Genomic DNA, 11,641 nt, shown 5'->3' on the forward strand with positions numbered 1-11,641 from the left:
GGCTGTCTCATTGTTCCCCACTCTTTTCAGCCTATGGGTAACAATGAGACACTTTGATTTTTCTTCATTAAACTTTTCAAAATCTAGGGAAATCCTTCAAAACATGAATCGGAAGTGATTTTATTGAGTTTTGACTTCATTTAGCCAAACATATACAGTTATATGGTGTAAATAAATAGATTTTACTAAATTTAAATACTTTTTAGTATAACTTTTGTTAATGAAAGCTTCAAGTTGGCAAAATTGCTTTAAAATGTTCAAGGTAAGTCACCTGCAATGCAACAATACAAAAACATGATGTTTTATTAGAAAAGTATTGATTTTCGTAGAGTGTCTCATTGTTCCCCACCTGTCTCATTGTTCCTGCCAAGTGCGTCTACAATGAAACAGTTGGATAGCTCTGGCTGTAGAGGTCGGATCGATCTCATATTTTGGTCAATGTTAGAACACATTAAAAGAAAGAAAATGCAACAAAAAGCTCATTAAAACATGCTGATGAAAAAAATACAAAAATCGTTGAAAGTTAAAAACCAAAAGTGTCTCATTGATGACTACCCTACCCTACACAGTGAATTTTAAATAATATCAATAGTTCACTAAATCAAAACAATACATTTTTTAAGAGTTACTGCTACACAGAAAAAAAAATCATGGTAATATTACATCTGGGAAGGGGTACATCTTTTATGTCAGAAAAAAGGTGTAATTTTACCTCTGGAAATGTGTAATTTTACCACTTTTCTGGTGTAATGTCACTTTTTCAGTCTAAATTGAGGTAAAATTACATCATAAAAGAGGTAATATTCAACCTTCCAAAATTACAGCTTCCAAATTTACATTATTTTTTTCTGTGTACACGTATTTTTATTTTAAAACTAACTAACCGTTAGTTCAACAATTTTTGAATAAGAAGACAACAACTTTCCTAGTTGCTGTGCACTAGGGTGACAATAAAAAATCCACATCAGGGATATCCTCTGATTTGATTCCATAGGCAAAAATAAATAACTGTGCCAATTTTGAGCCAAATCGGTTAAGGTTAAGGGGTCGCTTTTTATCGTTGAAGTTTATATGGGGAGAATCGAAAAAGGTATGCAGAAAAACATCATAAGATTCTTGTAAGAAATTTTATTTCCTACAACTTTTTCGAAGCGAGCAAAACGATCCGAGTTGATTTTGATTTTTGGTGATTTGTTTAGTAAAAATTATTTTCTTATTTACTTCGTTTTTCCCCTTACATACTTTCAAGTATATAAGCCAATTTCTTTTCATCGTATTGCTAATAACTCTTCAGGATCAACTCGGATCTTCTTGCACCCTTCGGCAAAGTTGTAGAGAATTGAATTTCGAACAGAAATCTCGCACTTGGAAAATTTTGAGTGAGATCCGCGCCACCTGCTGTCAAAATCCTGAAGCGATGTTTTTTCCCATACATATTCGCGATTTTCCCCATATAAACTTCAAAAAAAATTAACTTAAAATTGGCACAGTTACATATTATGGTCTAAAGAATCAAACCAGGGGTATCTCTTGAGATTTTCGAAAATTTTAAATTTCTCTTTTTCCTACTCGACAGTCAAGAATAAGACAATGAAAAAAAAATGTGATTCGATTATCCGAAGTGAAATTTTTCCAAGACCTTCGGATAATCGAGTCTGGACAGTATAGAAAACTTTTACAAACCAAACATACATACAGTCCGGACTCAATTATCCGAAGTCCACATGGGCTAGAATTTATAAAAAGTGTCCACGTGGTTTATGGATGGCCCCATACCACTGACGAAAATTTAACACAAATGAAGCAACAAAACATCAGAATGGGGGAAGAGTTTAATCTTGACCAAATCATGTAAATTCGTCAATTCGTTGACTTTGCTAAACGATTCAATGCGCTCCCAACGACCAACACAACGAATTCGATTAGCCAGATCGTCATTTCCATTATCATATCCACACTCCACCGCGACCACTGCTGACCGCTTCCGAAACAGAAGCACTCGGCCAACCATTCATCGTCGTCGTCACAAAGCTTCCCTTCGGCTATCGCTCGTTTGTCAAGTGTCTCTTGATGTCTTGACTCATTTCCCATATATTTCTCTATCGTTGGCCGCCGTCGCTATAGAGTTGAGAGCTGTGTTGACCACCCGTCAAGGCAACTCGCTTTCTACGAGAAATTTTTTTTCGGCTGCGAAGACTCTTCCATCTCTTCAACCTGAAGACGCGAAGGTATTATCAAACGCTATTATATCATTTAAAAGACACACACACGTACACACGTGGCGTATCATGTTCAGTGGCGAACCAAGCTGAGAGCTGACGAAGGGCGCCCTCAACAACAAGTTTTCTCTGCGCGCTGCTTTCCTCCAACGACGACGACGAGAGAGCGCGAATCACTCGCCGGGAGAATTCTCGCTCTCTCTCTCGGCGGAATCAAGATAATAAAGAAGCGCGCACGCGATGTGCGCCCATGAACTCACGTCGAGGACGACGCAAAGTGCGCGCCACTGCAGGCAAGCATTCGCGGCCAACTAGTGCGAACTTACTAGCGCGCGCTCACCACTCACCAACACCACCACCGGAGCTGCTGCGATGTGGTGTTGGTGCGAGAGCCGAACTCATCTGAGTGACCACTTGCCCCGGTGAGACTTTGTCTGCTGGAACTTCCTCGCGGTGAGTGCACTCTTTATGCCCACAGTTTTGCCATATGCACACAAACTCCGTTTTCAACCTCGTCGAAGTTGTTGTTGCTGTTGCTGTTCGCACTTTGCCGTGTTCCATCTGTTTTGGCCTCCGTCTCGTCTAACCTCCGCTGTTCTTCGCTGCTGTCCGTCCTGTCCTGGGATCCTTCACGTGCGACCACCACCGCTGCTGCCTGGTTTTGCTTGGGTCTCTGCACAGCTGGTTTCTCGGCTGCTGTTGGTGTTGTTGTTGTTGTTGTTGTTGCTGGAGTAGCGTGTCAGCGCAGGCAGTCGGTCGTCGGTCTAGATTCGGTGTTTCTTCACCCTGCCGACTGTGGCTGAATGGTGATGGTGGTGGTGAGGGGCGCCCCCTTGAAACTTTTTTGGATTGTCGGTGCTGCTGCCGTATCGGTTGCTGATGTTGGGATTGCTGAGAGGGGTTTCAGTATTTAAACTTGTTGTTCTCGCTGGGATGAGACTGTGATGGGCAGGATCTCTGGAGCGTGGAAAGGGGTTTGTTAGGGGTAAAAACGTTTTTGTATAAAGAAATAGCTCTGAATTATCACAAAATCAAAGCCTTTAGTGATGTGTACGATTTGTATGACGTGTAACACTGTTGCACGGATTTGTATCAGTTTTAATCACTTAATTATCTTAATCAACTCAAATTAAGTAAATTCCCTTCACTAATAAGCGTTCTTTGTTTCACAATCCACCAATATCCGTATGGGAAAAATACTTGGTTTCCTCAATTATTTCCTTCCGGGTTTCGCAAACAGGCACTACGAATCGTCACAATAATTAGAGCAAATCCGCTCGAGCGGGGGTGGAAATTAATTTAAATGCCGGCTTTGCTTTGCTGTGAATCCTCGCGATAATTGCGGTGCCGATTTTTATAATCGCTTAGTCCACCTCCACCCGTGACGACGACGACATCATTTCCACATCGGTATTAAAGTCACGTTTGTTCGATTGAACTGCTCACGCACACACACACCTACGTACATCCTCCCACATGTTCACCCATGAAATGTGGTGTTGTCGCGTGTCCTTTTTTCCTTCAAGAATGTGTCGTGTGAGTGTGGGTGAAGTTTAGGCGTGTTGGTGGAAGTTTGTGGGAGGTAAATTCAAAAGTATTTCACTGTTATTAGTTGAATTATTAATGTTTTTTTATTAATTCAGAAAATATAATTCAGAAACTAGACAAAAGTTTCGTTAGCAAAATTGACTGATTTCCAAAAAATCACTTTGGTAGACAACGGTAGATTCCTTCAGCATGAATCCAAATTTACGTGAATCGCGCGTTTACAATATTTTCACAAGTTTTTCTTTTAAAAGATTAAAGATCGCGTCTTGCATGCATTGCATACTCGTTAAAATTAGTAAAATCGCTACATATTTCTTTATAATGAAAGAGATTGAAAACGGATATTGACATCAGGCGCGTTTAGGTTATTATGCGTTTTACATAGTAATATGCTCTCAGTACAAACTTTCCACGGCCGGCTGTCTAGGCTTGAACAGTTAAATTAAAATTTAAAACTAAGCGGGAACTGTCTCGACAGCAACATCAGATGGTTGCCTTGAGAATAATAACAAAAACTCAACATAATTAAATGGGAATTGTCTCGACAGCAGCATCCAAATGCTTGCCTTGAGAATAAAACTATAAAGTTTAAACACACTATGCCATTGGTCGCAACGCTTGCTTAGAGCGTATCCTAGACCTTCTACCTTCCCAAAAACCGTCCAACTCCAAGCGAAACTATCTTGGGGACACCGTGGAGATTTTCCCTTGTCCCCTTAAAAAAGTGGGAGTGCTGCGCAAAATCCAACTTTTTTCAGTAAAATCGCTGTATCTCGTCAATAGTTCATTTTAGTGTGAGGTTTATTGATTATTATGTAAAATTGTCCGGGGAACACGATGGTGTTCAAATAAAAAAATAAAAATATAAGGTATTGATCAAAACTGAATTTTAATGATTAAAATGTTAAAATATTATATAAAGGCGCATTTAAAGACTGAAATTGTATTTTAATCGAATTCCTTGGACAATTTTTCTATAAAATGCAACTTGTAGAAAGTCTTTTGCTCAAATACAGTATGTAAAAAAGGTATTTACACCTCTTGGGCACTATGCACATTTTGTGATGAAACATCCAAACAATTTAATGTTGATAGAAACCTTGTACACTCCAGACTCGATTATCCGAAGCCTTGATTATTCGAAGTTTCAATTATCCGAAGTTCGATTATCCAAAGGGATAATCGAATCATGTACAAAAAAAAATCGTTTTTTTTTCATTGTTATGTTTTTAACATAAAATTTGTGTTTTACGACTCCATTTTAGTCAAATTTAAGTTGTTGATTGCCTTTTGAAAATTAAATGCATTTTTTCAATATTGCATCACCGCCATTGGATTTAAAAATTCTAAATAATTTTAGAGTTTAGAGATCATAATTATGCTCAACAATCAAAAATTAAACAACGAAAAAAAATTTTTTTTTTCGTGATGCGGTTATCCGAAATTTCGATAATCCGAAGTGAATTTTTCAGAGGCCTTCGGATAATCGAGTCAGGACTGCACTACACTTTGTTCAAAAACTCATGCCAAACATTTTGCTTCAAAAGTTCATGAATAAATGATTTCTATAAGAAGTTATGTAACAAATACTATTACAAAAATAAAAAAAAGCGCAAAGTTTGTACACGTTGGATTTTATATAAAACCTAGATGCTTGGTAAAGATCGGAAAATTGTATGCCCTTTCCGATGCCACTTAGGTTGATTTGTGAATCGTGGACCGGTTCGGCGACGTTATTCCGGGTTGGTACGACTCCCAAAACGGTGTAATGCCCACTCCAAAATGTTTATTTAGCAATTCTAGGGTAATATATTTTTTTTTATTTTGAGGGTAATATATTGACATTTAGTTAAATTAAAAGTTTGTAAAATTAAGTTTAGATAAATTTTGTATAGAATTTCTAGAGTTATGTAAACATTTATACTAAGTGGTTAGTAAACTTTATATTCAATCCAAATTATTTTTTTAATCAGTCAAGGATGCCTAGTTGGAGTTGGAAAACTGGATTTATGGTTATTTGTCAACAAATAACATTATTTATGATAGTTTTTCGAAAGGTGTACACACTTTTTTTGCGCTTTTTTTTTATTTTTGTAATAGTATTTGTTTAAGAACTTTATATAGAAATCATCTTTTCATGAGCTTTTTGTAACAAAATGTTCGGCATGAGTTCCTGAACAAATCGTAGTACTAGGTTTCTGTCAAACTTAAAATTGTATACATGTTTCATCAAAAAATGTGCATAGTGCCCAAGGGGTGTAAATACTTTTTTTACATACCCGGGCAGACGGTAATAACAAAATTCATACCATTTCAATAACAAATACTGTTAAAATAACAAAAAATGTTATGGATTCATCTTGAAAAATCCATTTTTGCATAAGAGTTGAATAACGGTTTACGTTATCATAACAAAATTTGTTATTGATTTTGATTGAAAGCCAAAACAACTTGGGAATAACATTTTTGTTTTGGAATAATAACACTAACTGTTATTGGCATGATCGGATTAGTTGTTAAAATAACAAAAAATAATAACAAAGATTTGTTCGAAGAATAACTAAAAATGTTATTAGTCTGTTATTACAATAACAATCGAATAACAAAAAAATCATAACGACGAATAACAAATCTTGTTATAAATAACAAAAAATGTTATTGACCTAGTATTTTCAAATATCAGAAAATGTTATTCCAAAGTTATTACCGTCTGCTCGGGTACTGTATGTGAACATTTTATTTGACAAAAACATTCAATAAAATGTGTACCAGTCTAACGCTGTTAAAAAGTAATTTCAAAATTCAATATAAAAGTTACTTGCAAAATCAATGATAAAAATGTAAGTTCCCTCGCCAAAAACTCAACCACAGTGAGTCCTGTCGGAAACCAGCAACAGCAGGACCTCATCCGTCCAGTCGGCAGCGCTGAGAGAGATCCCGGCGAAACAACGAGCCGTAAATGTATGGGCTGTTATAAAGCATGACGGTAACAACCGGAGAGAAGCTTCTCGTTGGCTTCCTGATGGCACGTGTGGGAAGGAAGAGTACGCGAGGGAGGCTGGCTTTGTCCATAAATTTTCCCGCTCTTTTCTCCCCCCGTGCTCGTTGTTGTTGGCCTTTCCTCGTGGCCATACCACACCACAGGGGTCATGGCGGATGTCGCTTTCCCTGGGATGAAGGCTGTGTGAACGCACACACACTCCTACGGTGATGGTGTTGGTGGTAAAATATTTGTTGTGCCTCGTGGTGGATGTAAATGGACTTCGGGGAAAGACATCTCTCCTCCAAGGTGGTGTTGCCGGTTTGGGTTTGAGCTTGGATTTGTTAGCGATCAGCTCGCATCATCCGCAAGGGGATTGTGGTTCAAGGATGAGGCCGTCATAAAGATGTGTGACAGTATTAAGGTTGACGGGACAATTAAGGTTAAACAGGGGATTCTACCAACATCGGTAAATGAGCGGCTTAACAGATTAGTTTGAGATCATTTGAGTGGTGATGATGTTGTTTACCAATAAATGAGTAAAAGTAAAAAAATAGAGCCATTGCAACTTTCTTAGTTTCATTCGAAAGGTCTTTTGAAGAACTTCTAGACAAGATTCCAATCTAATCAGACCCTAGCGCAGCCAATCTTTCGAAGGGATCCTGGAGAGTGCCTTAGGTTAGATGACGCCTAGTACTCTTCTTGTCATTTATTAACATTTGTAGTGCGCCATTGCATCGGAATGCATTGAAACATCACAAGCGTTAAAGCGGCCAGGCCTACTGCGAACTTCTAGACAAGATCCCAATAGAAAAATTAACTTGGAATTACTGAATTGATTAGGAAATTCCTTCTCAAGCCGCTGATTTTTTTTAAATTTTGCGCGCCAATTTTGTATGACCAGTATAGGGTAATAAGAAAAATGGGAAGTTTTGGTTTAGGGGTCGCAGTTGATAGTTGAAGTTTGTATCGATTTTTTAAAATGTATGGAGAAAGACAAAATTTTATTTCATGGATTTTTACCATCTATTACTGGGCAACCAAGAGCACATTTTGGTCGCTGGTATTTGCACAAGAATAAAACCAAAATTTGGTATTTTCATACCATTTTTAGTGCAACAGTTGCAGTTAGTGAAAAAACGGAAATAATCCATATGCAACAGCCAAATCTACTCACCTGATGATTTCATGTTGTTCTTAGTGATATTCTTCACCACATCGAATGCATTTGTCATTGATGAACGGCCTGTGCTTGAAGTTCTTAAAGATTCTAAAAAATAACAAGATTGAAAAATAAGTGTTATTAAAATGAAACTGGATTGAAATTCACCAAAATTCAATAATCTGTCGATTATCTCGTTTTTCGAAGTATTTGGTTATCCCAACTTAGAGAAATTTCAACGTTTTAAAAAAAAAATCTTAGTGGGTATATAAAAAAATTGAAAATCAGCTTTAACATTTTTGGTTTTCAAGTCATTTTAGCGCCAAATTAATTATCTCATCAAAATTTATAAAAAAAAATTCCCATACTTTCAGAGGAATTTGATGAAACCATTCAATACCAAAATAATACCAAAATGTGCCATCCTGACTTAGTAAATTTTCCACAATTTCAAGTCATTTCTTTAGGGGGTATATCAAAAAAGTTTAAAATTAAGTTTGAGTTTGAGCAAAATGTGTTGTTCGACCATTGACAAATTCTGCAATTTTGCAATATCAAAACAATACCTTAAATTGGTATGATACCACATTTTGCTCTTGCATAATCCTTAAGACAAATTTTAAAGGGTCCAGGAATACCAAAATTTGGTATTGATACCAGAGAAAGGTATTATTACGCATTTCCCTTGTTATTTACCCATGCTGGGGTATCTCGTATAGTTATTCGCGATTAAAAATAAAAGACGTTTTTGTATGGAAAAAAATTGTTCATCATCTTGAACAGAGACCACAAAGCTTTAATCGATTTGGCTCAAAATTGGTACAGATGCTTGATTTTGTTTTGAAAGTATGATTTTCAAAAAAAAATAAGCTTAAGTGTTTTACTTTGAGAAATATCATGAAAACGGCCGAAACAAGTTTGTGGGAGTTTAACATATTTTGAAAATGTTAACACTTGGAAGGGTCTAACATTATTAAATAAAATGCTCATTTTCATCTCTCAAAAAATGTTTCCAGCATTTACAAAAATTAAGTATGTCTGAAAATGCAATGAAATTATTAATTTATAAAAATCATTTCAACAGATTAAATCCCAATCTTTGACACACACAAAATCCCGCTTATCCCGAGAAATTATCCTCAAGTTAATGTTACAGTTTACAGTAATATATTCCCATGACCCCAGTCAACAAACAGCCGTGTCGTACCGTGTCAAATTCCATTCAAATGTCATCGAACTTCTAGATCAATCGCCACAAAACGGTGTGCAGCAACCCCTCGGCGAACGCTTTACACGTTGATGATATTTCTTTGAATTCCATTCCACATTCATCTATAAGGCGGCTGACTGACTTTTCTTTGCCTTTCCCCCCTGTCCGCATGGAATGATTAAGATGCGATGACGAATTATGTACGATTCGTTAGAATTTCAATACACAAAACTCGAAGCGGAGCGCAAATGAAGAACAACAAGCATATCCCTCGTGTTTTCACCCCCAAAATGTGACGAGAGATGCTTGGACAAAGTAAAGAACTGAAGAGGAAAAAAAAGCATTAAAAATGATTCTCCAAAAATCAGAACAGGACGAAAAATTCGAGCCCGTGTTTGGCAAGAGACTCTTTTATGAGTCGGATCTAAACGGCGAGAGAATCATCGAAAGAAAGAAACAAGATGTGACGAGAGAGGAGGGAGCAGAGTGAAATCCGGAAAAAGAGTGTGTGCCACCGCACCGCACCGCGCGCACACATATTTGATATTCCGAGCGAGATTACACTTTTTATAGCGCGCGTCGCCCGCCCGCTCGTCCGTTTGGGGGTAAAACACACATATATCTATGTTGCACGTCGAGAGCGAAGAAATATTTCATTTATCTCGGCTTGCTCTTGTGCCTCTTCTTCTTTTTGGCCCCGCATCGTCAGGCTTTGGACGCGCTTTGATATCATCATATTTGAATTTCGGGTCCAGCTCGAGACACGAGCTTTGTTTTGTTTTTGTTTCTGATAAAGAACAATGTTTTGCGACAACTTGAATTTTCAAATTGACTTTAGTCTAATTGATAGAACAGTTTTGAGACTGCAGTGTCAAGTCTTATATATACACTACAGTATATAAAAAAAGTATTTTGACCACTTGGGCACTATTCACATTTTGTGATGAAACAAGCAAATAATTTAAAGCTTGACAGAAACCTTGTACTACGTTTTATTAGGAAACTCAGACCGAACATTTTGCAACAAAAAGCTCATGAAATGATGATCCCGATAAAAAGTTCTATAAAAAATATTATTTCACGGAAATTTCGCGGACGTTTAAAAAACTCTCAAAATTTTATGTTAAAATTACAGAAACTTTTTTATTTTGCATCATTTTATATTATTTTTCCGTGAACTAAAACTCCACGTCGTTTAAGAATTTGATCTTTATATATTTTGAAACAAAATGTAGAGCATGTTTATTTTCATTTATTGAACTGTATTTTTTAAATATTCGACTAATATAGTTTAAAAGTTTTCGCTGAATTCTTTTTACATTTAAATGTATTTCATATTACAGAAACATTTAACATCTTGTCCAGCCAAAATGTTCAAAATAACTTTAATTTTCTGCGATATTTCATATCACTTTTTGAAAATTGTATTAAATCAAAATCAGAACAAAAACTTTTTTTCTAAATTTAACAGGACTCAAAAAAAAACTGTAATGTTCTTAAAATATGATTTAAAAAATCAATAATACTATTCATTTAATCTTTACTAAATCAAGCTTGAATCTTAATTTTCTTTAAATAATACCATGAAAAAAATGTGTCTAAATCTATTTTGTTTCCTGAGAATTTTTTTTTATTCATACTCTAAATAGCAGTTTATTTTCTAAATATTATTCTTTTTTCATTCTTTATTCTGATTGCTTACTCCTCCAGTCGATGATATGTTGACTCTGGTAAGAGCATGTTTCTACTAAATGATACTTTCATATAAATATTTGCAATTAACTGCTTTCTAAAAAAATCAATTCAATGTAAACAAAATCTGTGTAAACTTAAAAAAAATATCACAATTTACTTGACTAGTTAACTTTAACAAGATTGGTTGAAAAGCCAAATTTGGTAAAAATAAAACTTTTTGGAAAGAGAATAACTGCAATCAATTGATTGATAATATTTAGCATGATTGAGCATGTTGATGATTCCGAGAATATGTTTTTACTGACTTTTGGTAAATCAGCAGCATTCACTTCTCAACAAATGTGGCACATTTTTATTGTTTATGTAAATGTTTCATCATATCACGCTTTTCAAAATGTTTAATAAGCCTTTTTTGCTGAAATATTTATTATGTAGTTATTTCAAAGAATTGATTTCTAATCTAATCTAATCTAACCCTAGCGCAGCCAGTCTTTCGAGGGCATCCTGGAAAATGCCTTAGGTTGATTAACGCCTAGCATCCTCTTGTCATTATTAACAATTGCAGTGCCCCAATGCAATAAATTGCTTTGAAACATCACAAACGTTAAAGCGGCCAGGCCAACTGCGTAAAGTTTACCGCAAAGATAATTCTTTGAATTGGATTGAGTTTGAACACGAATGTTCAAACAACAACACATTTCTGAATCGACAGGGGAGGAAGAAACGTGGGGATCCCCCGCTCACGTTCCTGTTTGTAGAAGCAATAAATCGTTGGGAGCCACCAGCTAAGAAGTTTTGGTGCTCCGGGACCCTCGAGGATGGGACAC

The sequence above is a fragment of the Culex pipiens genome, chromosome 3, assembly GCF_016801865.2.
Source record: "Culex pipiens pallens isolate TS chromosome 3, TS_CPP_V2, whole genome shotgun sequence".
Classification (NCBI taxonomy): domain Eukaryota; kingdom Metazoa; phylum Arthropoda; class Insecta; order Diptera; family Culicidae; genus Culex; species Culex pipiens.